Source organism: Salvelinus alpinus, chromosome 3 (assembly GCF_045679555.1).
Source record: "Salvelinus alpinus chromosome 3, SLU_Salpinus.1, whole genome shotgun sequence".
NCBI classification, from domain to species: domain Eukaryota; kingdom Metazoa; phylum Chordata; class Actinopteri; order Salmoniformes; family Salmonidae; genus Salvelinus; species Salvelinus alpinus.
In genome coordinates this window covers 109,739,319-109,765,831 of record NC_092088.1, presented here as the reverse complement: position 1 = coordinate 109,765,831, position 26,513 = coordinate 109,739,319, and the positions used below count along the sequence as shown (strand labels likewise).

General features: G+C 37.9%; 19 non-coding genes across 19 annotated transcripts; all 19 read left to right on the top strand.

Annotated features, from left to right (window-relative positions):
- Positions 1 to 1,346: 1,346 nt before the first annotated feature.
- trnav-aac (transfer RNA valine (anticodon AAC)) lies at positions 1,347 to 1,419 on the top strand. Its single transcript has one exon. It is a non-coding gene; the product is annotated as a tRNA-Val (tRNA).
- A 525-nt stretch (positions 1,420 to 1,944) lies between these two features.
- Positions 1,945 to 2,017, top strand: trnav-aac (transfer RNA valine (anticodon AAC)). The gene has a single exon. It is a non-coding gene; the product is annotated as a tRNA-Val (tRNA).
- Positions 2,018 to 3,568: 1,551 nt separating this feature from the next.
- On the top strand, positions 3,569 to 3,641 carry trnav-aac (transfer RNA valine (anticodon AAC)). Its single transcript has one exon. It is a non-coding gene; the product is annotated as a tRNA-Val (tRNA).
- Positions 3,642 to 4,166: 525 nt separating this feature from the next.
- Positions 4,167 to 4,239, top strand: trnav-aac (transfer RNA valine (anticodon AAC)). Its single transcript has one exon. It is a non-coding gene; the product is annotated as a tRNA-Val (tRNA).
- A 1,856-nt stretch (positions 4,240 to 6,095) lies between these two features.
- Positions 6,096 to 6,168, top strand: trnav-cac (transfer RNA valine (anticodon CAC)). The gene has a single exon. It is a non-coding gene; the product is annotated as a tRNA-Val (tRNA).
- A 1,449-nt stretch (positions 6,169 to 7,617) lies between these two features.
- Positions 7,618 to 7,690, top strand: trnav-cac (transfer RNA valine (anticodon CAC)). The gene has a single exon. It is a non-coding gene; the product is annotated as a tRNA-Val (tRNA).
- A 1,109-nt stretch (positions 7,691 to 8,799) lies between these two features.
- Positions 8,800 to 8,872, top strand: trnav-aac (transfer RNA valine (anticodon AAC)). Its single transcript has one exon. It is a non-coding gene; the product is annotated as a tRNA-Val (tRNA).
- Positions 8,873 to 11,131: 2,259 nt separating this feature from the next.
- Positions 11,132 to 11,204, top strand: trnav-cac (transfer RNA valine (anticodon CAC)). The gene has a single exon. It is a non-coding gene; the product is annotated as a tRNA-Val (tRNA).
- A 1,292-nt stretch (positions 11,205 to 12,496) lies between these two features.
- trnav-cac (transfer RNA valine (anticodon CAC)) lies at positions 12,497 to 12,569 on the top strand. Its single transcript has one exon. It is a non-coding gene; the product is annotated as a tRNA-Val (tRNA).
- A 937-nt stretch (positions 12,570 to 13,506) lies between these two features.
- On the top strand, positions 13,507 to 13,579 carry trnav-cac (transfer RNA valine (anticodon CAC)). Its single transcript has one exon. It is a non-coding gene; the product is annotated as a tRNA-Val (tRNA).
- Positions 13,580 to 14,871: 1,292 nt separating this feature from the next.
- On the top strand, positions 14,872 to 14,944 carry trnav-cac (transfer RNA valine (anticodon CAC)). Its single transcript has one exon. It is a non-coding gene; the product is annotated as a tRNA-Val (tRNA).
- Positions 14,945 to 17,144: 2,200 nt separating this feature from the next.
- Positions 17,145 to 17,217, top strand: trnav-cac (transfer RNA valine (anticodon CAC)). The gene has a single exon. It is a non-coding gene; the product is annotated as a tRNA-Val (tRNA).
- Positions 17,218 to 17,882: 665 nt separating this feature from the next.
- trnav-cac (transfer RNA valine (anticodon CAC)) lies at positions 17,883 to 17,955 on the top strand. The gene has a single exon. It is a non-coding gene; the product is annotated as a tRNA-Val (tRNA).
- Positions 17,956 to 19,247: 1,292 nt separating this feature from the next.
- On the top strand, positions 19,248 to 19,320 carry trnav-cac (transfer RNA valine (anticodon CAC)). Its single transcript has one exon. It is a non-coding gene; the product is annotated as a tRNA-Val (tRNA).
- A 1,661-nt stretch (positions 19,321 to 20,981) lies between these two features.
- trnav-cac (transfer RNA valine (anticodon CAC)) lies at positions 20,982 to 21,054 on the top strand. Its single transcript has one exon. It is a non-coding gene; the product is annotated as a tRNA-Val (tRNA).
- Positions 21,055 to 22,331: 1,277 nt separating this feature from the next.
- On the top strand, positions 22,332 to 22,404 carry trnav-aac (transfer RNA valine (anticodon AAC)). The gene has a single exon. It is a non-coding gene; the product is annotated as a tRNA-Val (tRNA).
- A 97-nt stretch (positions 22,405 to 22,501) lies between these two features.
- trnav-aac (transfer RNA valine (anticodon AAC)) lies at positions 22,502 to 22,574 on the top strand. The gene has a single exon. It is a non-coding gene; the product is annotated as a tRNA-Val (tRNA).
- A 1,462-nt stretch (positions 22,575 to 24,036) lies between these two features.
- Positions 24,037 to 24,109, top strand: trnav-cac (transfer RNA valine (anticodon CAC)). The gene has a single exon. It is a non-coding gene; the product is annotated as a tRNA-Val (tRNA).
- A 724-nt stretch (positions 24,110 to 24,833) lies between these two features.
- On the top strand, positions 24,834 to 24,906 carry trnav-cac (transfer RNA valine (anticodon CAC)). Its single transcript has one exon. It is a non-coding gene; the product is annotated as a tRNA-Val (tRNA).
- Positions 24,907 to 26,513: the final 1,607 nt, after the last annotated feature.

Genomic DNA, 26,513 nt, shown 5'->3' with positions numbered 1-26,513 from the left:
GTGGAAACAGTGCTCTTTGACACATTCAGTAAGAACTGTATTTATAACAGTGAATAGTTGCTTTCATAAATGCCTTATTTTGGAAATTCAAAGACATGCAGTGAATATCAGTAAAATTTGGTTTAGTCCTTGCAAAAACCACATGCAGCAGTTTCTGTAGTGTAGTGGTTATCACATTCGCTTCACACGTGAAAGGTCCCCGGTTCGAAACCGGGTGGAAACAGTGCTCTTTGACACATTCTGTAAGAACTGTATTTATAACAGTGAATAGTTGCTTTCATAAATGCCTTATTTTGGAAATTCAAAGACATGCAGTGAATATCACTAAAATTTGGTTTAGTCCTTGCAAAAACCACATGCAGCAGTTACTGTAGTGTAGTGGTTATCAAATTCGCTTCACATGTGAAATGTCCCTGGTTCGAAACCGGGTGGAAACAGTGCTCTTTGACACATTCAGTAAGAACTGTATTTATAACAGAGAATAGTTGCTTTCATAAAAGCCTTATTTTGGAAATTCAAATACATGCAGTGAATATCAGTAAAATTTGGTTTAGTCCTTGCAAAAATCACATGCTGCAGTTTCTGTAGTGTAGTGGTTATCACATTCGCTTAACACGCGAAAGGTTCCTGGTTCGAAACCGGGTGGAAACAATGGTTTCTTTCATAAATGCCTTATTTTGGAAATTCTAATATATGCAGTGAATATCAGTAAAATTTGGTTTAGTCCCTGCAAAAATCACATGTAGCAGTTTCTGTAGTATAGTGGTTATCACATGCGCTCAACACGCGAAAGGTCCCTTGTTCGAAACCGGTTGGGAACAGTGCTTTCTTTCATAAATGCCTTATTTTGGAAATTAAAATACATGCAGTGAATATCAGTAAAATTTGGTTTAGTCCTTGCAAAAATCACATGCAGCAGTTTCTGTAGTGTAGTGGTTATCACTTTCGCTTTACAAGCCAAAGGTCCCCGGTTCCAAACCGGGTGTAAACAGTGCTCTTTGACACATTCAGTAAGAACTGTATTTATAAGAGTGAATAGTTGCTTTCATAAATGCCTTATTTTGGAAATTCAAAGACATGCAGTGAATATCAGTAAAATTTGGTTTAGTCCTTGCAAAAACCACATGCAGTAGTTTCTGTAGTGTAGTGGTTATCACATTCGCTTCACACGCGAAAGGATACAGGTTCGAAACCAGGTGGAAACAGTGCTCTTTGACACATTCAGTAAGAACTGTATTTATAACAGTGAATAGTTGCTTTCATAAATGCCTTATTTTGGAAATTCAAAGACATGCAGTGAATATCAGTAAAATTTGGTTTAGTCCTTGCAAAAATCACATGCAGCAGTTTCTGTAGTGTAGTGGTTATCACGTTCGCTTAACACGCGAAAGGTCCCCGGTTCGAAACCGGGTGGAAACAGTGCATTCTTACATAAATGCCTTATTTTGGAAATTCAAATACATGCAGTGAATATCAGTAAAATTTGGTTTAGTCCTTGCAAAAACCACATCCAGCAGTTTCTGTAGTGTAGTGGTTATCACATTCGCTTCACATGCGAAAGGTCCCCGGTTCGAAACCGGGTGGAAACAGTGCACTTTGACACATTCAGTAAGAACTGTATTTATAACAGAGAATAGTTGCTTTCATAAAAGCCTTATTTTGGAAATTCAAATACATGCAGTGAATATCAGTAATATTTGGTTTAGTCCTTGCAAAAACCACATGCAGCAGTTTCTGTAGTGTAGTGGTTATCACGTTTGCTTAACACGCTAAAGGTCCCCGGTTCGAAACCGGGTGGAAACAGTGCTCTTTGACACATTCAGTAAGAACTGTATTTATAACAGTGAATAGTTGCTTTCATAAATGCCTTATTTTGGAAATTCAAATAAATGATGTGAATATCAGTCAAATTTGGTTTAGTCCTTGCAAAACTCACATGCAGCAGTTTCTGTAGTGTAGTGGTTATCACGTTTGCTTAACATGCAAAAGGTCCCCGGTTCGAAACCGGGTGGAAACAGTGCCCTTTGACACATTCAGTAAGAACTGTATTTATAACAGTGAATAGTTGCTTTCATAAATGCCTTTTTTTGGAAATTCAAAGACATGCAGTGAATATCAGTAAAATTTGGTTTAGTCCTTGCAAAAACCACATGCAGTAGTTTCGGTAGTGTAGTGGTTATCAAATTCGCCTCATACGCGAAAGGTCACCGGTTCGAAAACGGGTGGAAACAGTGCTCTTTGACACATTCAGTAAGAACTGTATTTATAACAGTGAATAGTTGCTTTCATAAATGCCTTATTTTGGAAATTCAAAGACATGCAGTGAATATCAGTAAAATTTGGTTTAGTCCTTGCAAAAACCACATGCAGCAGTTTCTGTAGTGTAGTGGTTATCACATTCGCTTCACACGTGAAAGGTCCCCGGTTCGAAACCGGGTGGAAACATTGCTCTTTGACACATTCTGTAAGAACTGTATTTATAACAGTGAATAGTTGCTTTCATAAATGCCTTATTTTGGAAATTCAAAGACATGCAGTGAATATCACTAAAATTTGGTTTAGTCCTTGCAAAAACCACATGCAGCAGTTTCTGTAGTGTAGTGGTTATCAAATTCGCTTCACATGTGAAATGTCCCTGGTTCGAAACCGGGTGGAAACAGTGCTCTTTGACACATTCAGTAAGAACTGTATTTATAACAGAGAATAGTTGCTTTCATAAAAGCCTTATTTTGGAAATTCAAATACATGCAGTGAATATCAGTAAAATTTGGTTTAGTCCTTGCAAAAATCACATGCTGCAGTTTCTGTAGTGTAGTGGTTATCACATTCGCTTAACACGCGAAAGGTTCCTGGTTCGAAACCGGGTGGAAACAATGGTTTCTTTCATAAATGCCTTATTTTGGAAATTCTAATATATGCAGTGAATATCAGTAAAATTTGGTTTAGTCCTTGCAAAAATCACATGTAGCAGTTTCTGTAGTATAGTGGTTATCACATGCGCTCAACACGCGAAAGGTCCCTGGTTCGAAACCGGTTGGGAACAGTGCTTTCTTTCATAAATGCCTTATTTTGGAAATTAAAATACATGCAGTGAATATCAGTAAAATTTGGTTTAGTCCTTGCAAAAATCACATGCAGCAGTTTCTGTAGTGTAGTGGTTATCACTTTCGCTTTACACGCCAAAGGTCCCCGGTTCCAAACCGGGTGTAAACAGTGCTCTTTGACACATTCAGTAAGAACTGTATTTATAAGAGTGAATAGTTGCTTTCATAAATGCCTTATTTTGGAAATTCAAAGACATGCAGTGAATATCAGTAAAATTTGGTTTAGTCCTTGCAAAAACCACATGCAGTAGTTTCTGTAGTGTAGTGGTTATCACATTCGCTTCACACGCGAAAGGATACAGGTTCGAAACCGGGTGGAAACAGTGCTCTTTGACACATTCAGTAAGAACTGTATTTATAACAGTGAATAGTTGCTTTCATAAATGCCTTATTTTGGAAATTCAAAGACATGCAGTGAATATCAGTAAAATTTGGTTTAGTCCTTGCAAAAATCACATGCAGCAGTTTCTGTAGTGTAGTGGTTATCACGTTCGCTTAACACGCGAAAGGTCCCTGGTTCGAAACCGGGTGGAAACAGTGCATTCTTACATAAATGCCTTATTTTGGAAATTCAAATACATGCAGTGAATATCAGTAAAATTTGGTTTAGTCCTTGCAAAAATCACATGCAGCAGTTTCTGTAGTGTAGTGGTTATCACTTTCGCTTTACACGCCAAAGGTCCCCGGTTCCAAACCGGGTGTAAACAGTGCTCTTTGACACATTCAGTAAGAACTGTATTTATAAGAGTGAATAGTTGCTTTCATAAATGCCTTATTTTGGAAATTCAAAGACATGCAGTGAATATCAGTAAAATTTGGTTTAGTCCTTGCAAAAACCACATGCAGTAGTTTCTGTAGTGTAGTGGTTATCACATTCGCTTCACACGCGAAAGGATACAGGTTCGAAACCGGGTGGAAACAGTGCTCTTTGACACATTCAGTAAGAACTGTATTTATAACAGTGAATAGTTGCTTTCATAAATGCCTTATTTTGGAAATTCAAATAAATGATGTGAATATCAGTCAAATTTGGTTTAGTCCTTGCAAAACTCACATGCAGCAGTTTCTGTAGTGTAGTGGTTATCACGTTTGCTTAACATGCAAAAGGTCCCCGGTTCGAAACCGGGTGGAAACAGTGCCCTTTGACACATTCAGTAAGAACTGTATTTATAACAGTGAATAGTTGCTTTCATAAATGGCTTTTTTTTGAAATTCAAAGACATGCAGTGAATATCAGTAAAATTTGGTTTAGTCCTTGCAAAAACCACTTGCAGTAGTTTCTGTAGTGTAGTGGTTATCAAATTCGCTTCACACGCGAAAGGTCACCGGTTCGAAACCGGGTGGAAACAGTGCTCTTTGACACATTCAGTAAGAACTGTATTTATAACAGTGAATAGTTGCTTTCATAAATGCCTTATTTTGGAAATTCAAAGACATGCAGTGAATATCAGTAAAATTTGGTTTAGTCCTTGCAAAAACCACATGCAGCAGTTTCTGTAGTGTAGTGGTTATCACATTCGCTTCACACGTGAAAGGTCCCCGGTTCGAAACCGGGTGGAAACAGTGCTCTTTGACACATTCTGTAAGAACTGTATTTATAACAGTGAATAGTTGCTTTCATAAATGCCTTATTTTGGAAATTCAAAGACATGCAGTGAATATCACTAAAATTTGGTTTAGTCCTTGCAAAAACCACATGCAGCAGTTTCTGTAGTGTAGTGGTTATCAAATTCGCTTCACATGTGAAATGTCCCTGGTTCGAAACCGGGTGGAAACAGTGCTCTTTGACACATTCAGTAAGAACTGTATTTATAACAGAGAATAGTTGCTTTCATAAAAGCCTTATTTTGGAAATTCAAATACATGCAGTGAATATCAGTAAAATTTGGTTTAGTCCTTGCAAAAATCACATGCTGCAGTTTCTGTAGTGTAGTGGTTATCACATTCGCTTAACACGCGAAAGGTTCCTGGTTCGAAACCGGGTGGAAACAATGGTTTCTTTCATAAATGCCTTATTTTGGAAATTCTAATATATGCAGTGAATATCAGTAAAATTTGGTTTAGTCCTTGCAAAAATCACATGTAGCAGTTTCTGTAGTATAGTGGTTATCACATGCGCTCAACACGCGAAAGGTCCCTGGTTCGAAACCGGGTGGAAACAGTGCATTCTTACATAAATGCCTTATTTTGGAAATTCAAATACATGCAGTGAATATCAGTAAAATTTGGTTTAGTCCTTGCAAAAACCACATGCAGCAGTTTCTGTAGTGTAGTGGTTATCACATTCGCTTCACATGCGAAAGGTCCCTGGTTCGAAACCGGGTGGAAACAGTGCTATTTGACACATTCAGTAAGAACTGTATTTATAACAGAGAATAGTTGCTTTCATAAAAGCCTTATTTTTCCACCCAAAACTGTAGTTATAACAGAGAATAGTTGCTTTCATAAATGCCTTCAGTAAGAACTTTATTTATAACAGTGAATAGTTGCTTTCATAAATGCGTTATTTTGGAAATTCAAATAAATGATGTGAATATCAGTAAAATTTGGTTTAGTCCTTGCAAAATCACATTCAACAGTTTCTGTAGTGTAGTGGTTATCACGTTCGCTTAACATTGGAAAGGTCCCCGGTTCGAAACCGGGTGCAAACAGTGCTCTTTGACACATGCAGTAAGAACTGTATTGTTAACAGTGAATAGTTGCTTTCATAAATGCCTTATTTTGGAAATTCAAATACATGCAGTGAATATCAGTAAAATTTGGTTTAGTCCTTGCAAAAAACACATTCAGCAGTTTCTGTAGTGTGGTGGTTATCACATTCGCTTTACACGCGAAAGGTCCCCGGTTCGAAACCGGGTGGAAACAGTGCTCTTTGACATATTCAGTAAGAACTGTATTCATAACAGAGAATAATAGTATTTTGGAAATTCAAATACATGCAGTGAATATCAGTGAAATTTGGTTTAGTCCTTACAGAATTCACATGCAGCAGTTTCTGTAGTGTAGTGGTTATCACATTTGCTTCACACGCAAAAGGTCCCCGGTTCGAAACCGGGTGGAAACAGTGCTCTTTGACACATTAAGTAAGAACTGTATTTATAACAGAGAATAGTTGCTTTCATAAATGCCTTCAGTAAGAACTGTATTTATAACAGTGAATAGTTGCTTTCATAAATGCCTTAATTTGGAAATTCAAATAAATGATGTGAATATCAGTAAAATTTGGTTTAGTCCTTGCAAAATCACATTCAACAGTTTCTGTAGTGTAGTGGTTATCACGTTCGCTTCACACGCAAAAGGTCCCAGGTTCGAAACCCGTTGGAAACAGTGCTCTTTGACACATTCAGTAAGAACTGTATTTATAACAGAGAATAGTTGCTTTCATAAATGGCTGATTTTGGAAATTCAAATACATGCAGTGAATATCAGTAAAATTTGGTTTAGTCCTTGCAAAGACCACATGCAGCAGTTTCTGTAGTGTAGTGGTTATCACGTTCGCTTAACACGCGGAAGGTTCCTGGTTCGTAACCGAGTGGAAACAGTGCACTTTGACACATTCAGTAAGAACTGTATTTATAACAGAGAATAATAATATTTTGGAAATTCAAATACATGCAGTGAATAGCAGTAAAATTTGGTTTAGTCCTTACAAAAATCACATGCAGCAGTTTCTGTAGTGTAGTGGTTATCACGTTAGCTTAACACGCGAAAGGTCCCCGGTTTGAAACCGGGTGGAAACAGTGCTTTCTTTCATAAATGCCTTATTTTGGAACTTCAAATACATGCAGTGAATATCAGTAAAATTTGGTTTAGTCCTTGCAAAAAACACATTCAGCAGTTTCTGTAGTGTGGTGGTTATCACATTCGCTTTACACGCGAAAGGTCCCCGGTTCGAAACCGGGTGGAAACAGTGCTCTTTGACATATTCAGTAAGAACTGTATTCATAACAGAGAATAATAGTATTTTGGAAATTCAAATACATGCAGTGAATATCAGTGAAATTTGGTTTAGTCCTTACAGAATTCACATGCAGCAGTTTCTGTAGTGTAATGGTTATCACATTTGCTTCACACGCAAAAGGTCCCCGGTTCGAAACCGGGTGGAAACAGTGCTCTTTGACACATTAAGTAAGAACTGTATTTATAACAGAGAATAGTTGCTTTCATAAATGCCTTCAGTAAGAACTGTATTTATAACAGTGAATAGTTGCTTTCATAAATGCCTTAATTTGGAAATTCAAATAAATGATGTGAATATCAGTAAAATTTGGTTTAGTCCTTGCAAAATCACATTCAACAGTTTCTGTAGTGTAGTGGTTATCACGTTCGCTTAACATTGGAAAGGTCCCCGGTTCAAAACCGGGTGGAAACAGTGCTCTTTGCCACATGCAGTAAGAACTGTATTGTTAACAGTGAATAGTTACTTTCATAAATGCCTTATTTTGGAAATTCAAATACATGCAGTGAATATCAGTAAAATTTGGTTTAGTCCTTGCAAAAACCACATGCAGCAGTTTCTGTAGTGTAGTGGTTATCACATTCGCTTCACACGCGAAAGGTCCCCGGTTCGAAACCGGGTGGAAACAGTGCTCTTTGACACATTCAGTAAGAACTGTGTTTATAACAGAGAATAATAATATTTGGGAAATTCAAATACATGCAGTGAATATCAGTAAAATTTGGTTTAGTCCTTGCAAAAACCAAATGCAGCAGTTTCTGTAGTGTAGTGGTTATCACATTCGCTTCACACGTGAAAGGTCCCCGGTTCGAAACCGGGTGGAAACAGTGCTCTTTGACACATTCAGTAAGAACTGTATTTATAACAGAGAATAGTTACTTTCATAAATGACTTATTTTGGAAATTCAAATACATGCAGTGAATATCAGAAAATATTTGGTTTAGTCCTTGCAAAAACCACATCCAGCAGTTTCTGTAGTGTAGTGGTTATCACATTTGCTTCACACGCGAAAGGTCCCCGGTTCGAAACCCGGGTGGAAACAGTGCTCTTTGACACATTCAGTAAGAACTGTATTTATAACAGAGAATAATAATATTTTGGAAATTCAAATACATGCAGTGAATATCAGTAAAATTTGGTTTAGTCCTTGCAAAAACCACATGCAGCAGGTTCTGTAGTGTAGTGGTTATCACATTCGCTTCACACGCGAAAGGTCCCCTGTTCGAAACCGGGTGGAAACAGTGCTCTTTGACACATTCAGTAAGAACTGTTTTTATAACAGAGAATAATAATATTTTGGAAATTCAAATACATGCATTGAATAGCAGTAAAATTTGGTTTAGTCCTTGCAAAATCCACATGCAGCAGTTTCTGTAGTGTAGTGGTTATCACTTTCGCTTAACACGCGAAAGGTCCCCGTTTCGAAACCAGGTGGAAACAGTGCTTTCTTTCATAAATGCCTTATTTTGGAAATTCAAATACATGCAGTGAATATCAGTAAAATTTTGTTTAGTCCTTGCAAAAATCACATGCAGCAGTTTCTGTAGTGTAGTGGTTATCACATTCGCTCAACACGTGAAAGGTCCCCGGTTCGAAACCGGGTGGAAACATTGCTCTTTGACACATTCAGTAAGAACTGTATTTATAACAGAGAATAATAATATTTTGGAAATTCAAATACATGCAGTGAATAGCAGTAAAATTTGGTTTAGTCCTTGCAAAATCCACATGCAGCAGTTTCTGTAGTGTAGTGGTTATCACGTTCGCTTAACACGCGAAAGGTCCCCGGTTCGAAACCGGGTGGAAACAGTGATTTCTTTCATAACTGCCTTATTTTGGAAATTCAAATACATGCAGTGAATATCAGTCAAATTTGGTTTAGTCCTTGCAAAAATCACATGCGGCAGTTTCTGTAGTGTAGAGGTTATCACATTCGCTTCACACGCGAAAGGTCCCCGGTTTGAAACCGGGTGGAAAAAGTGCTTCCTTTCATAAATGCCTTATTTTGGAAATTCAAATACATGCAGTGAATATCAGTAAAATTTGGTTTAGTCCTTGCAAAAAACACATTCAGCAGTTTCTGTAGTGTGGTGGTTATCACGTTCGCTTTACACGCGAAAGGTCCCCGGTTCGAAACCGGGTGGAAACAGTGCTCTTTGACATATTCAGTAAGAACTGTATTCATGACAGAGAATAATAGTATTTTGGAAATTCAAATACATGCAGTGAATATCAGGGTAAATTTGGTTTAGTCCTTACAGAATTCACATGCAGCAGTTTCTGTAGTGTAGTGGTTATCACATTCGCTTCACAAGCAAAAGGTCCCCGGTTCGAAACCGGGTGGAAACAGTGATCTTTGACACATTAAGTAAGAACTGTATTTATAACAGAGAATAGTTGCTTTCATAAATGCCTTAATTTGGAAATTCAAATAAATGATGTGAATATCAGTAAAATTTGGTTTAGTCCTTGCAAAATCACATTCAACAGTTTCTGTAGTGTAGTGGTTATCACGTTTGCTTAACATTGGAAAGGTCCCCGGTTCAAAACCGGGTGGAAACAGTGCTCTTTGACACATGCAGTAAGAACTGTATTGTTAACAGTGAATAGTTGCTTTCATAAATGCCTTATTTTGGAAATTCAAATACATGCAGTGAATATCAGTAAAATTTGGTTTAGTCCTTGCAAAATCCACATGCAGCAGTTTCTGTAGTGTAGTGGTTATCACATTCGCTTCACACGCGAAAGGTCCCCGGTTCGAAACCGGGTGTAAACAGTGCTCTTTGACACATTCAGTAAGAACTGTATTTATAACAGAGAATAATAATATTTTGGAAATTCAAATACATGCAGTGAATATCAGTAAAATTTGGTTTAGTCCTTGCAAAAACCAAATGCAGCAGTTTCTGTAGTGTAGTGGTTATCACATTCGCTTCACATGTGAAAGGTCCCCGGTTCGAAACCGGGTGGAAACAGTGCTCTTTGACACATTCAGTAAGAACTGTATTTATAACAGAGAATAGTTGCTTTCATAAATGCCTTATATTGGAAATTCAAATACATGCAGTGAATATCAGTAAAATTTGGTTTAGTCCTTGCAAAAATCACATGCGGCAGTTTCTGTAGTGTAGAGGTTATCACATTCGCTTCACACGCGAAAGGTCCCCGGTTTGAAACCGGGTGGAAAAAGTGCTTCCTTTCATAAATGCCTTATTTTGGAAATTCAAATACATGCAGTGAATATCAGTAAAATTTGGTTTAGTCCTTGCAAAAACCACATGCAGCACTTTCTGTAGTGTAGTGGTTATCAAATTCGCTTCACACGCGAAAGGTCCCCGGTTCGAAACCGGGTGGAAACAGTGCTCTTTCACACATTCAGTAAGAACTGTATTTATAACAGAGAATAGTTGCTTTCATAAATGACTTATTTTGGAAATTCAAATACATGCAGTGAATATCAGTAATATTTGGTTTAGTCCTTGCAAAAACCACATGCAGCAGTTTCTGTAGTGTAGTGGTTATCACATTCGCTTCACACGCGAAAGGTCCCCGTTTCGAAACCGGGTGGAAACAGTGCTCTTTGACACATTCAGTAATAACTGTATTTATAACAGAGAATAATAATATTTTGGAAATTCAAAGACATGCAATGAATAGCAGTAAAATTTGGATTAGTCCTTGCAAAAATCACATGCAGCAGTTTCTGTAGTGTAGTGGTTATCACATTCGCTTCACACGCGAAAGGTCCCAGGTTCGAAACCGTGTGTAAACAGTGCTCTTTGACACATTCAGTAAGAACTGTATTTATAACAGAGAATAATAATATTTTGGAAATTCAAATACATGCAATGAATAGCAGTAAAATTTGGTTTAGTCCTTGCAAAAATCACATGCAGCAGTTTCTGTAGTGTAGTGGTTATCACGTTCGCTTAACACGCGAAAGCTCCCCGGTTAGAAACCGGGTGGAAAAAGTGCTTTCTTTCATAAATGCCTTATTTTGGAAATTCAAATACATGCAGTGAATATCAGTAAAATTTGGTTTAGTCCTTGCAAAAACCACATGCAGCAGTTTCTGTAGTGTAGTGGTTATCACATTCGCTTCACACGCGAAAGGTCCCCGGTTCGAAACCGGGTGGAAACAGTGCTCTTTGACAAATTCAGTAAGAACTGAATTTATAACAGAGAATAATAATATTTTGGAAATTCAAATACATGCAGTGAATATCAGTAAAATTTGGTTTAGTCCTTGCAAAAACCACATGCAGCAGTTTCTGTAGTGTAGTGGTTATCACATTCGCTTAACAAGCGAAAGGTCCCCGGTTCGAAACCGGGTGGAAGCAGTGATTTCTTTCATAAATGCCTTATTTTGGAAATTCAAATACATGCAGTGAATATCAGTCAAATTTGGTTTAGTCCTTGCAAAATCCACATGCAGCAGTTTCTGTAGTGTAGTGGTTATCACTTTCGCTTAACACGCGAAAGGTCCCCGTTTCGAAACCAGGTGGAAACAGTGCTTTCTTTCATAAATGCCTTATTTTGGAAATTCAAATACATGCAGTGAATATCAGTAAAATTTTGTTTAGTCCTTGCAAAAATCACATGCAGCAGTTTCTGTAGTGTAGTGGTTATCACATTCGCTCAACACGTGAAAGGTCCCCGGTTCGAAACCGGGTGGAAACAGTGCTCTTTGACACATTCAGTAAGAACTGTATTTATAACAGAGAATAATAATATTTTGGAAATTCAAATACATGCAGTGAATAGCAGTAAAATTTGGTTTAGTCCTTGCAAAAAACACATTCAGCAGTTTCTGTAGTGTGGTGGTTATCACGTTCGCTTTACACGCGAAAGGTCCCCGGTTCGAAACCGGGTGGAAACAGTGCTCTTTGACATATTCAGTAAGAACTGTATTCATGACAGAGAATAATAGTATTTTGGAAATTCAAATACATGCAGTGAATATCAGGGTAAATTTGGTTTAGTCCTTACAGAATTCACATGCAGCAGTTTCTGTAGTGTAGTGGTTATCACAGTCGCTTCACAAGCAAAAGGTCCCCGGTTCGAAACCGGGTGGAAACAGTGCTCTTTGACACATTAAGTAAGAACTGTATTTATAACAGAGAATAGTTGCTTTCATAAATGCCTTAATTTGGAAATTCAAATAAATGATGTGAATATCAGTAAAATTTGGTTTAGTCCTTGCAAAATCACATTCAACAGTTTCTGTAGTGTAGTGGTTATCACGTTTGCTTAACATTGGAAAGGTCCCCGGTTCAAAACCGGGTGGAAACAGTGCTCTTTGACACATGCAGTAAGAACTGTATTGTTAACAGTGAATAGTTGCTTTCATAAATGCCTTATTTTGGAAATTCAAATACATGCAGTGAATATCAGTAAAATTTGGTTTAGTCCTTGCAAAATCCACATGCAGCAGTTTCTGTAGTGTAGTGGTTATCACATTCGCTTCACACGCGAAAGGTCCCCGGTTCGAAACCGGGTGGAAACAGTGCTCTTTGACACATTCAGTAAGAACTGTATTTATAACAGAGAATAATAATATTTTGGAAATTCAAATACATGCAGTGAATATCAGTAAAATTTGGTTTAGTCCTTGCAAAAACCAGATGCAGCAGTTTCTGTAGTGTAGTGGTTATCACATTCGCTTCACATGTGAAAGGTCCCCGGTTCGAAACCGGGTGGAAACAGTGCTCTTTGACACATTCAGTAAGAACTGTATTTATAACAGAGAATAGTTGCTTTCATAAATGCCTTATATTGGAAATTCAAATACATGCAGTGAATATCAGTAAAATTTGGTTTAGTCCTTGCAAAAATCACATGCGGCAGTTTCTGTAGTGTAGAGGTTATCACATTCGCTTCACACGCGAAAGGTCCCCGGTTTGAAACCGGGTGGAAAAAGTGCTTCCTTTCATAAATGCCTTATTTTGGAAATTCAAATACATGCAGTGAATATCAGTAAAATTTGGTTTAGTCCTTGCAAAAACCACATGCAGCACTTTCTGTAGTGTAGTGGTTATCAAATTCGCTTCACAAGCAAAAGGTCCCCGGTTCGAAACCGGGTGGAAACAGTGCTCTTTGACACATTAAGTAAGAACTGTATTTATAACAGAGAATAGTTGCTTTCATAAATGCCTTAATTTGGAAATTCAAATAAATGATGTGAATATCAGTAAAATTTGGTTTAGTCCTTGCAAAATCACATTCAACAGTTTCTGTAGTGTAGTGGTTATCACGTTTGCTTAACATTGGAAAGGTCCCCGGTTCAAAACCGGGTGGAAACAGTGCTCTTTGACACATGCAGTAAGAACTGTATTGTTAACAGTGAATAGTTGCTTTCATAAATGCCTTATTTTGGAAATTCAAATACATGCAGTGAATATCAGTAAAATTTGGTTTAGTCCTTGCAAAATCCACATGCAGCAGTTTCTGTAGTGTAGTGGTTATCACATTCGCTTCACACGCGAAAGGTCCCCGGTTCGAAACCGGGTGGAAACAGTGCTCTTTGACACATTCAGTAAGAACTGTATTTATAACAGAGAATAATAATATTTTGGAAATTCAAATACATGCAGTGAATATCAGTAAAATTTGGTTTAGTCCTTGCAAAAACCAGATGCAGCAGTTTCTGTAGTGTAGTGGTTATCACATTCGCTTCACATGTGAAAGGTCCCCGGTTCGAAACCGGGTGGAAACAGTGCTCTTTGACACATTCAGTAAGAACTGTATTTATAACAGAGAATAGTTGCTTTCATAAATGCCTTATATTGGAAATTCAAATACATGCAGTGAATATCAGTAAAATTTGGTTTAGTCCTTGCAAAAATCACATGCGGCAGTTTCTGTAGTGTAGAGGTTATCACATTCGCTTCACACGCGAAAGGTCCCCGGTTTGAAACCGGGTGGAAAAAGTGCTTCCTTTCATAAATGCCTTATTTTGGAAATTCAAATACATGCAGTGAATATCAGTAAAATTTGGTTTAGTCCTTGCAAAAACCACATGCAGCACTTTCTGTAGTGTAGTGGTTATCAAATTCGCTTCACACGCGAAAGGTCCCCGGTTCGAAACCGGGTGGAAACAGTGCTCTTTCACACATTCAGTAAGAACTGTATTTATAACAGAGAATAGTTGCTTTCATAAATGACTTATTTTGGAAATTCAAATACATGCAGTGAATATCAGTAATATTTGGTTTAGTCCTTGCAAAAACCACATGCAGCAGTTTCTGTAGTGTAGTGGTTATCACATTCGCTTCACACGCGAAAGGTCCCCGTTTCGAAACCGGGTGGAAACAGTGCTCTTTGACACATTCAGTAATAACTGTATTTATAACAGAGAATAATAATATTTTGGAAATTCAAAGACATGCAATGAATAGCAGTAAAATTTGGATTAGTCCTTGCAAAAATCACATGCAGCAGTTTCTGTAGTGTAGTGGTTATCACATTCGCTTCACACGCGAAAGGTCCCAGGTTCGAAACCGGGTGTAAACAGTGCTCTTTGACACATTCAGTAAGAACTGTATTTATAACAGAGAATAATAATATTTTGGAAATTCAAATACATGCAATGAATAGCAGTAAAATTTGGTTTAGTCCTTGCAAAAATCACATGCAGCAGTTTCTGTAGTGTAGTGGTTATCACGTTCGCTTAACACGCGAAAGCTCCCCGGTTAGAAACCGGGTGGAAAAAGTGCTTTCTTTCATAAATGCCTTATTTTGGAAATTCAAATACATGCAGTGAATATCAGTAAAATTTGGTTTAGTCCTTGCAAAAACCACATGCAGCAGTTTCTGTAGTGTAGTGGTTATCACATTCGCTTCACACGCGAAAGGTCCCCGGTTCGAAACCGGGTGGAAACAGTGCTCTTTGACAAATTCAGTAAGAACTGAATTTATAACAGAGAATAATAATATTTTGGAAATTCAAATACATGCAGTGAATAGCAGTAAAATTTGGTTTAGTCCTTGCAAAATCCACATGCAGCAGTTTCTGTAGTGTAGTGGTTATCACTTTCGCTTAACACGCGAAAGGTCCCTGGTTCGAAACCAGGTGGAAACAGTGCTTTCTTTCATAAATGCCTTATTTTGGAAATTCAAATACATGCAGTGAATATCAGTAAAATTTTGTTTAGTCCTTGCAAAAATCACATGCAGCAGTTTCTGTAGTGTAGTGGTTATCACATTCGCTCAACACGTGAAAGGTCCCCGGTTTGAAACCGGGTGGAAACAGTGCTCTTTGACACATTCAGTAAGAACTGTATTTATAACAGAGAATAATAATATTTTGGAAATTCAAATACATGCAGTGAATAGCAGTAAAATTTGGTTTAGTCCTTGCAAAATCCACATGCAGCAGTTTCTGTAGTGTAGTGGTTATCACGTTCGCTTAACACGCGAAAGGTCCCCGGTTCGAAACCGGGTGGAAGCAGTGATTTCTTTCATAAATGCCTTATTTTGGAAATTCAAATACATGCAGTGAATATCAGTAAAATTTGGTTTAGTCCTTGCAAAATCCACATGCAGCAGTTTCTGTAGTGTAGTGGTTATCACATTCGCTTCACATGCGAAAGGTCCCCGGTTCGAAACCGGGTGGAAACAGTGCTCTTTGACACATTCAGTAAGAACTGTATTTATAACAGAGAATAATAATATTTTGGAAATTCAAATACATGCAGTGAATAGCAGTAAAATTTGGTTTAGTCCTTGCAAAATCCACATGCAGCAGTTTCTGTAGTGTAGTGGTTATCACGTTCGCTTAACACGCGAAAGGTCCCCGGTTCGAAACCGGGTGGAAGCAGTGATTTCTTTCATAAATGCCTTATTTTGGAAATTCAAATACATGCAGTGAATATCAGTAAAATTTGGTTTAGTCCTTGCAAAATCCACATGCAGCAGTTTCTGTAGTGTAGTGGTTATCACATTCGCTTCACATGCGAAAGGTCCCCGGTTCGAAACCGGGTGGAAACAGTGCTCTTTGACACATTCAGTAAGAACTGTATTTATAACAGAGAATAGTTGCTTTCATAAATGCCTTATATTGGAAATTCAAATACATGCAGTGAATATCAGTAAAATTTGGTTTAGTCCTTGCAAAAATCACATGCGGCAGTTTCTGTAGTGTAGAGGTTATCACATTCGCTTCACACGCGAAAGGTCCCCGGTTTGAAACCGGGTGGAAAAAGTGCTTCCTTTCATAAATGCCTTATTTTGGAAATTCAAATACATGCAGTGAATATCAGTAAAATTTGGTTTAGTCCTTGCAAAAACCACATGCAGCACTTTCTGTAGTGTAGTGGTTATCAAATTCGCTTCACACGCGAAAGGTCCCCGGTTCGAAACCGGGTGGAAACAGTGCTCTTTCACACATTCAGTAAGAACTGTATTTATAACAGAGAATAGTTGCTTTCATAAATGACTTATTTTGGAAATTCAAATACATGCAGTGAATATCAGTAATATTTGGTTTAGTCCTTGCAAAAACCACATGCAGCAGTTTCTGTAGTGTAGTGGTTATCACATTCGCTTCACACGCGAAAGGTCCCCGTTTCGAAACCGGGTGGAAACAGTGCTCTTTGACACATTCAGTAATAACTGTATTTATAACAGAGAATAATAATATTTTGGAAATTCAAAGACATGCAATGAATAGCAGTAAAATTTGGATTAGTCCTTGCAAAAATCACATGCAGCAGTTTCTGTAGTGTAGTGGTTATCACATTCGCTTCACACGCGAAAGGTCCCAGGTTCGAAACCGGGTGTAAACAGTGCTCTTTGACACATTCAGTAAGAACTGTATTTATAACAGAGAATAATAATATTTTGGAAATTCAAATACATGCAATGAATAGCAGTAAAATTTGGTTTAGTCCTTGCAAAAATCACATGCAGCAGTTTCTGTAGTGTAGTGGTTATCACGTTCGCTTAACACGCGAAAGCTCCCCGGTTAGAAACCGGGTGGAAAAAGTGCTTTCTTTCATAAATGCCTTATTTTGGAAATTCAAATACATGCAGTGAATATCAGTAAAATTTGGTTTAGTCCTTGCAAAAACCACATGCAGCAGTTTCTGTAGTGTAGTGGTTATCACATTCGCTTCACACGCGAAAGGTCCCCGGTTCGAAACCGGGTGGAAACAGTGCTCTTTGACAAATTCAGTAAGAACTGAATTTATAACAGAGAATAATAATATTTTGGAAATTCAAATACATGCAGTGAATAGCAGTAAAATTTGGTTTAGTCCTTGCAAAATCCACATGCAGCAGTTTCTGTAGTGTAGTGGTTATCACTTTCGCTTAACACGCGAAAGGTCCCTGGTTCGAAACCAGGTGGAAACAGTGCTTTCTTTCATAAATGCCTTATTTTGGAAATTCAAATACATGCAGTGAATATCAGTAAAATTTTGTTTAGTCCTTGCAAAAATCACATGCAGCAGTTTCTGTAGTGTAGTGGTTATCACATTCGCTCAACACGTGAAAGGTCCCCGGTTTGAAACCGGGTGGAAACAGTGCTCTTTGACACATTCAGTAAGAACTGTATTTATAACAGAGAATAATAATATTTTGGAAATTCAAATACATGCAGTGAATAGCAGTAAAATTTGGTTTAGTCCTTGCAAAATCCACATGCAGCAGTTTCTGTAGTGTAGTGGTTATCACATTCGCTTCACACGCGAAAGGTCCCCGGTTCGAAACCGGGTGGAAGCAGTGATTTCTTTCATAAATGCCTTATTTTGGAAATTCAAATACATGCAGTGAATATCAGTAAAATTTGGTTTAGTCCTTGCAAAATCCACATGCAGCAGTTTCTGTAGTGTAGTGGTTATCACATTCGCTTCACACGCGAAAGGTCCCCGGTTCGAAACCGGGTGGAAACAGTGCTCTTTGACACATTCAGTAAGAACTGTATTTATAACAGAGAATAATAATATTTTGGAAATTCAAATACATGCAGTGAATATCAGTAAAATTTGGTTTAGTCCTTGCAAAAACCAAATGCAGCAGTTTCTGTAGTGTAGTGGTTATCACATTCGCTTCACATGTGAAAGGTCCCCGGTTCGAAACCGGGTGGAAACAGTGCTCTTTGACACATTCAGTAAGAACTGTATTTATAACAGAGAATAGTTGCTTTCATAAATGCCTTATATTGGAAATTCAAATACATGCAGTGAATATCAGTAAAATTTGGTTTAGTCCTTGCAAAAATCACATGCGGCAGTTTCTGTAGTGTAGAGGTTATCACATTCGCTTCACACGCGAAAGGTCCCCGGTTTGAAACCGGGTGGAAAAAGTGCTTCCTTTCATAAATGCCTTATTTTGGAAATTCAAATACATGCAGTGAATATCAGTAAAATTTGGTTTAGTCCTTGCAAAAACCACATGCAGCACTTTCTGTAGTGTAGTGGTTATCAAATTCGCTTCACACGCGAAAGGTCCCCGGTTCGAAACCGGGTGGAAACAGTGCTCTTTCACACATTCAGTAAGAACTGTATTTATAACAGAGAATAGTTGCTTTCATAAATGACTTATTTTGGAAATTCAAATACATGCAGTGAATATCAGTAATATTTGGTTTAGTCCTTGCAAAAACCACATGCAGCAGTTTCTGTAGTGTAGTGGTTATCACATTCGCTTCACACGCGAAAGGTCCCCGTTTCGAAACCGGGTGGAAACAGTGCTCTTTGACACATTCAGTAATAACTGTATTTATAACAGAGAATAATAATATTTTGGAAATTCAAAGACATGCAATGAATAGCAGTAAAATTTGGATTAGTCCTTGCAAAAATCACATGCAGCAGTTTCTGTAGTGTAGTGGTTATCACATTCGCTTCACACGTGAAAGGTCCCAGGTTCGAAACCGGGTGTAAACAGTGCTCTTTGACACATTCAGTAAGAACTGTATTTATAACAGAGAATAATAATATTTTGGAAATTCAAATACATGCAATGAATAGCAGTAAAATTTGGTTTAGTCCTTGCAAAAATCACATGCAGCAGTTTCTGTAGTGTAGTGGTTATCACGTTCGCTTAACACGCGAAAGCTCCCCGGTTAGAAACCGGGTGGAAAAAGTGCTTTCTTTCATAAATGCCTTATTTTGGAAATTCAAATACATGCAGTGAATATCAGTAAAATTTGGTTTAGTCCTTGCAAAAACCACATGCAGCAGTTTCTGTAGTGTAGTGGTTATCACATTCGCTTCACACGCGAAAGGTCCCCGGTTCGAAACCGGGTGGAAACAGTGCTCTTTGACAAATTCAGTAAGAACTGAATTTATAACAGAGAATAATAATATTTTGGAAATTCAAATACATGCAGTGAATAGCAGTAAAATTTGGTTTAGTCCTTGCAAAATCCACATGCAGCAGTTTCTGTAGTGTAGTGGTTATCACTTTCGCTTAACACGCGAAAGGTCCCTGGTTCGAAACCAGGTGGAAACAGTGCTTTCTTTCATAAATGCCTTATTTTGGAAATTCAAATACATGCAGTGAATATCAGTAAAATTTTGTTTAGTCCTTGCAAAAATCACATGCAGCAGTTTCTGTAGTGTAGTGGTTATCACATTCGCTCAACACGTGAAAGGTCCCCGGTTTGAAACCGGGTGGAAACAGTGCTCTTTGACACATTCAGTAAGAACTGTATTTATAACAGAGAATAATAATATTTTGGAAATTCAAATACATGCAGTGAATAGCAGTAAAATTTGGTTTAGTCCTTGCAAAATCCACATGCAGCAGTTTCTGTAGTGTAGTGGTTATCACGTTCGCTTAACACGCGAAAGGTCCCCGGTTCGAAACCGGGTGGAAGCAGTGATTTCTTTCATAAATGCCTTATTTTGGAAATTCAAATACATGCAGTGAATATCAGTCAAATTTGGTTTAGTCCTTGCAAAATCCACATGCAGCAGTTTCTGTAGTGTAGTGGTTATCACTTTCGCTTAACACGCGAAAGGTCCCCGTTTCGAAACCAGGTGGAAACAGTGCTTTCTTTCATAAATGCCTTATTTTGGAAATTCAAATACATGCAGTGAATATCAGTAAAATTTTGTTTAGTCCTTGCAAAAATCACATGCAGCAGTTTCTGTAGTGTAGTGGTTATCACATTCGCTCAACACGTGAAAGGTCCCCGGTTCGAAACCGGGTGGAAACAGTGCTCTTTGACACATTCAGTAAGAACTGTATTTATAACAGAGAATAATAATATTTTGGAAATTCAAATACATGCAGTGAATAGCAGTAAAATTTGGTTTAGTCCTTGCAAAAAACACATTCAGCAGTTTCTGTAGTGTGGTGGTTATCACATTCGCTTTACACGCGAAAGGTCCCCGGTTCGAAACCGGGTGAAAACAGTGCTCTTTGACATATTCAGTAAGAACTGTATTCATGACAGAGAATAATAGTATTTTGGAAATTCAAATACATGCAGTGAATATCAGGGTAAATTTGGTTTAGTCCTTACAGAATTCACATGCAGCAGTTTCTGTAGTGTAGTGGTTATCACATTCGCTTCACAAGCAAAAGGTCCCCGGTTCGAAACCGGGTGGAAACAGTGCTCTTTGACACATTAAGTAAGAACTGTATTTATAACAGAGAATAGTTGCTTTCATAAATGCCTTAATTTGGAAATTCAAATAAATGATGTGAATATCAGTAAAATTTGGTTTAGTCCTTGCAAAATCACATTCAACAGTTTCTGTAGTGTAGTGGTTATCACGTTCGCTTAACATTGGAAAGGTCCCCGGTTCAAAACCGGGTGGAAACAGTGCTCTTTGACACATGCAGTAAGAACTGTATTGTTAACAGTGAATAGTTGCTTTCATAAATGCCTTCTTTTGGAAATTCAAATACATGCAGTGAATATCAGTAAAATTTGGTTTAGTCCTTGCAAAAACCACATGCAGCAGTTTCTGTAGTGTAGTGGTTATCACATTCGCTTCACACGCGAAAGGTCCCCGGTTCGAAACCGGGTGGAAACAGTGCTCTTTGACACATTCAGTAAGAACTGTATTTATAACAGAGAATAATAATATTTTGGAAATTCAAATACATGCAGTGAATATCAGTAAAATTTGGTTTAGTCCTTGCAAAAACCAAATGCAGCAGTTTCTGTAGTGTAGTGGTTATCACATTCGCTTCACATGTGAAAGGTCCCCGGTTTGAAACCGGGTGGAAAAAGTGCTTCCTTTCATAAATGCCTTATTTTGGAAATTCAAATACATGCAGTGAATATCAGTAAAATTTGGTTTAGTCCTTGCAAAAACCACATGCAGCAGTTTCTGTAGTGTAGTGGTTATCAAATTCGCTTCACACGCGAAAGGTCCCCGGTTCGAAACCGGGTGGAAACAGTGCTCTTTCCCACATTCAGTAAGAACTGTATTTATAACAGAGAATAGTTGCTTTCATAAATGACTTATTTTGGAAATTCAAATACATGCAGTGAATATCAGTAATATTTGGTTTAGTCCTTGCAAAAACCACATGCAGCAGTTTCTGTAGTGTAGTGGTTATCACATTCGCTTCACACGCGAAAGGTCCCCGTTTCGAAACCGGGTGGAAACAGTGCTCTTTGACACATTCAGTAATAACTGTATTTATAACAGAGAATAATAATATTTTGGAAATTCAAAGACATGCAATGAATAGCAGTAAAATTTGGATTAGTCCTTGCAAAAATCACATGCAGCAGTTTCTGTAGTGTAGTGGTTATCACATTCGCTTCACACGCGAAAGGTCCCAGGTTCGAAACCGGGTGTAAACAGTGCTCTTTGACACATTCAGTAAGAACTGTATTTATAACAAAGAATAATAATATTTTGGAAATTCAAATACATGCAATGAATAGCAGTAAAATTTGGATTAGTCCTTGCAAAAATCACATGCAGCAGTTTCTGTAGTGTAGTGGTTATCACCTTCGCTTAACACGCGAAAGCTCCCCGGTTAGAAACCGGGTGGAAAAAGTGCTTTCTTTCATAAATGCCTTATTTTGGAAATTCAAATACATGCAGTGAATATCAGTAAAATTTGGTTTAGTCCTTGCAAAAACCACATGCAGCAGTGTCTGTAGTGTAGTGGTTATCACATTCGCTTCACACGCGAAAGGTCCCCGGTTCGAAACCGGGTGGAAACAGTGCTCTTTGACAAATTCAGTAAGAACTGAATTTATAACAGAGAATAATAATATTTTGGAAATTCAAATACATGCAGTGAATAGCAGTAAAATTTGGTTTAGTCCTTGCAAAATCCACATGCAGCAGTTTCTGTAGTGTAGTGGTTATCACGTTCGCTTAACACGCGAAAGGTCCCCGGTTCGAAACCGGGTGGAAACAGTGATTTCTTTCATAAATGCCTTATTTCGGAAATTCAAATACATGCAGTGAATATCAGTCAAATTTGGTTTAGTCCTTGCAAAAATCACATGCGGCAGTTTCTGTAGTGTAGTGGTTATCACGTTCGCTTAACACGCGAAAGGTCCCCGGTTCGAAACCGGGTGGAAACAGTGATTTCTTTCATAAATGCCTTATTTTGGAAATTCAAATACATGCAGTGAATATCAGTCAAATTTGGTTTAGTCCTTGCAAAATCCACATGGAGCAGTTTCTGTAGTGTAGTGGTTATCACTTTCGCTTAACACGCGAAAGGTCCCCGTTTCGAAACCAGGTGGAAACAGTGCTTTCTTTCATAAATGCCTTATTTTGGAAATTCAAATACATGCAGTGAATATCAGTAAAATTTTGTTTAGTCCTTGCAAAAATCACATGCAGCAGTTTCTGTAGTGTAGTGGTTATCACATTCGCTCAACACGTGAAAGGTCCCCGGTTCGAAACCGGGTGGAAACAGTGCTCTTTGACACATTCAGTAAGAACTGTATTTATAACAGAGAATAATAATATTTTGGAAATTCAAATACATGCAGTGAATAGCAGTAAAATTTGGTTTAGTCCTTGCAAAAAACACATTCAGCAGTTTCTGTAGTGTGGTGGTTATCACGTTCGCTTTACACGCGAAAGGTCCCCGGTTCGAAACCGGGTGGAAACAGTGCTCTTTGACATATTCAGTAAGAACTGTATTCATGACAGAGAATAATAGTATTTTGGAAATTCAAATACATGCAGTGAATATCAGGGTAAATTTGGTTTAGTCCTTACAGAATTCACATGCAGCAGTTTCTGTAGTGTAGTGGTTATCACATTCGCTTCACAAGCAAAAGGTCCCCGGTTCGAAACCGGGTGGAAACAGTGCTCTTTGACACATTAAGTAAGAACTGTATTTATAACAGAGAATAGTTGCTTTCATAAATGCCTTAATTTGGAAATTCAAATAAATGATGTGAATATCAGTAAAATTTGGTTTAGTCCTTGCAAAATCACATTCAACAGTTTCTGTAGTGTAGTGGTTATCACGTTCGCTTAACATTGGAAAGGTCCCAGGTTCAAAACCGGGTGGAAACAGTGCTCTTTGACACATGCAGTAAGAACTGTATTGTTAACAGTGAATAGTTGCTTTCATAAATGCCTTATTTTGGAAATTCAAATACATGCAGTGAATATCAGTAAAATTTGGTTTAGTCCTTGCAAAAACCACATGCAGCAGTTTCTGTAGTGTAGTGGTTATCACATTTGCTTCACACGCGAAAGGTCCCCGGTTCGAAACCGGGTGGAAACAGTGCTCTTTGACACATTCAGTAAGAACTGTATTTATAACAGAGAATAATAATATTTTGGAAATTCAAATACATGCAATGAATAGCAGTAAAATTTGGTTTAGTCCTTGCAAAAATCACATGCAGCAGTTTCTGTAGTGTAGTGGTTATCACGTTCGCTTAACACGCGAAAGCTCCCCGGTTAGAAACCGGGTGGAAAAAGTGCATTCTTTCATAAATGCCTTATTTTGGAAATTCAAATACATGCAGTGAATATCAGTAAAATTTGGTTTAGTCCTTGCAAAAACCACATGCAGCAGTTTCTGTAGTGTAGTGGTTATCACATTCGCTTCACACGCGAAAGGTCCCCGGTTCGAAACCGGGTGGAAACAGTGCTCTTTGACAAATTCAGTAAGAACTGAATTTATAACAGAGAATAATAATATTTTGGAAATTCAAATACATGCAGTGAATAGCAGTAGAATTTGGTTTAGTCCTTGCAAAATCCACATGCAGCAGTTTCTGTAGTGTAGTGGTTATCACGTTCGCTTAACACGCGAAAGGTCCCCGGTTCGAAACTGGGTGGAAACAGTGATTTCTTTCATAAATGCCTTATTTCGGAAATTCAAATACATGCAGTGAATATCAGTGAAATTTGGTTTAGTCCTTACAGAAATCACATGCAGAAGTTTCTGTAGTGTAGTGGTTATCACATTCGCTTCACAAGCAAAAGGTCCCCGGTTTGAAACTGGGTGGAAACAGTGCTCTTTGACACATTAAGTAAGAACTGTATTGTTAACAGTGAATAGTTACTTTCATAAATGCCTTATTTTGGAAATTCAAATACATGCAGTGAATATCAGTAAAATTTGGTTTAGTCCTTGCAAAAACCACATGCAGCAGTTTCTGTAGTGTAGTGGTTATCACGTTCGCTTAACATTGGAAAGGTCCCCGGTTCAAAACCGGGTGGAAACAGTGCTCTTTGACACATGCAGTAAGAACTGTATTGTTAACAGTGAATAGTTACTTTCATAAATGCCTTATTTTGGAAATTCAAATACATGCAGTGAATATCAGTAAAATTTGGTTTAGTCCTTGCAAAAACCACATGCAGCAGTTTCTGTAGTGTAGTGGTTATCACATTCGCTTCACACGCGAAAGGTCCCCGGTTCGAAACCGGGTGGAAACAGTGCTCTTTGACACATTCAGTAAGAACTGTATTTATAACAGAGAATAATAATATTTTGGAAATTCAAATACATGCAGTGAATATCAGTAAAATTTGGTTTAGTCCTTGCAATAACCAAATGCAGCAGTTTCTGTAGTGTAGTGGTTATCACATTCGCTTCACACGTGAAAGGTCCCCGGTTCGAAACCGGGTGGAAACAGTGCTCTTTGACACATTCAGTAAGAACTGTATTTATAACAGAGAATAGTTGCTTTCATAAATGACTTATTTTGGAAATTCAAATACATGCAGTGAATAGCAGTAAAATGTGGTTTAGTCCTTGCAAAAACCACATGCAGCAGGTTCTGTAGTGTAGTGGTTATCACATTCGCTTCACACGCGAAAGGTCCCCGGTTTGAAACCGGGTGGAAAAAGTGCTTCCTTTCATAAATGCCTTATTTTGGAAATTCAAATACATGCAGTGAATATCAGTAAAATTTGGTTTAGTCCTTGCAAAAACCACATGCAGCAGTTTCTGTAGTTTAGTGGTTATCAAATTCGCTTCACACGCGAAAGGTCCCCGGTTCGAAACCGGGTGGAAACAGTGATCTTTCACACATTCAGTAAGAACTGTATTTATAACAGAGAATAGTTGCTTTCATAAATGACTTATTTTGGAAATTCAAATACATGCAGTGAATATCAGTAATATTTGGTTTAGTCCTTGCAAAAACCACATGCAGCAGTTTCTGTAGTGTAGTGGTTTACACATTCGCTTCACACGCGAAAGGTCCCCGTTTCGAAACCGGGTGGAAACAGTGCTCTTTGACACATTCAGTAATAACTGTATTTATAACAGAGAATAATAATATTTTGGAAATTCAAAGACATGCAATGAATAGCAGTAAAATTTGGATTAGTCCTTGCAAAAACCACATGCAGCAGTTTCTGTAGTGTAGTGGTTATCACATTCGCTTCACACGCGAAAGGTCCCAGGTTCGAAACCGGGTGTAAACAGTGCTCTTTGACACATTCAGTAAGAACTGTATTTATAACAGAGAATAATAATATTTTGGAAATTCAAATACATGCAATGAATAGCAGTAAAATTTGGTTTAGTCCTTGCAAAAATCACATGCAGCAGTTTCTGTAGTGTAGTGGTTATCACGTTCGCTTAACACGCGAAAGCTCCCCGGTTAGAAACCGGGTGGAAAAAGTGCTTTCTTTCATAAATGCCTTATTTTGGAAATTCAAATACATGCAGTGAATATCAGTAAAATTTGGTTTAGTCCTTGCAAAAACCACATGCAGCAGTTTCTGTAGTGTAGTAGTTATTACATTCGCTTCACACGCGAAAGGTCCCCGGTTCGAAACCGGGTGGAAACAGTGCTCTTTGACAAATTCAGTAAGAACTGAATTTATAACAGTGAATAATTGCTTTCATAAATGCCTTATTTTGGAAATTCAAAGACATGCAGTGAATATCAGTAAAATTTGGTTTAGTCCTTGCAAAAATCACATGCAGCAGTTTCTGTACTGTAGTGGTTATCACATTCGCTTCACACGCGAAAGGTCCCCGGTTTGAAACCGGGTGGAAAAAGTGCTTCTTTTCATAAATGCCTTATTTT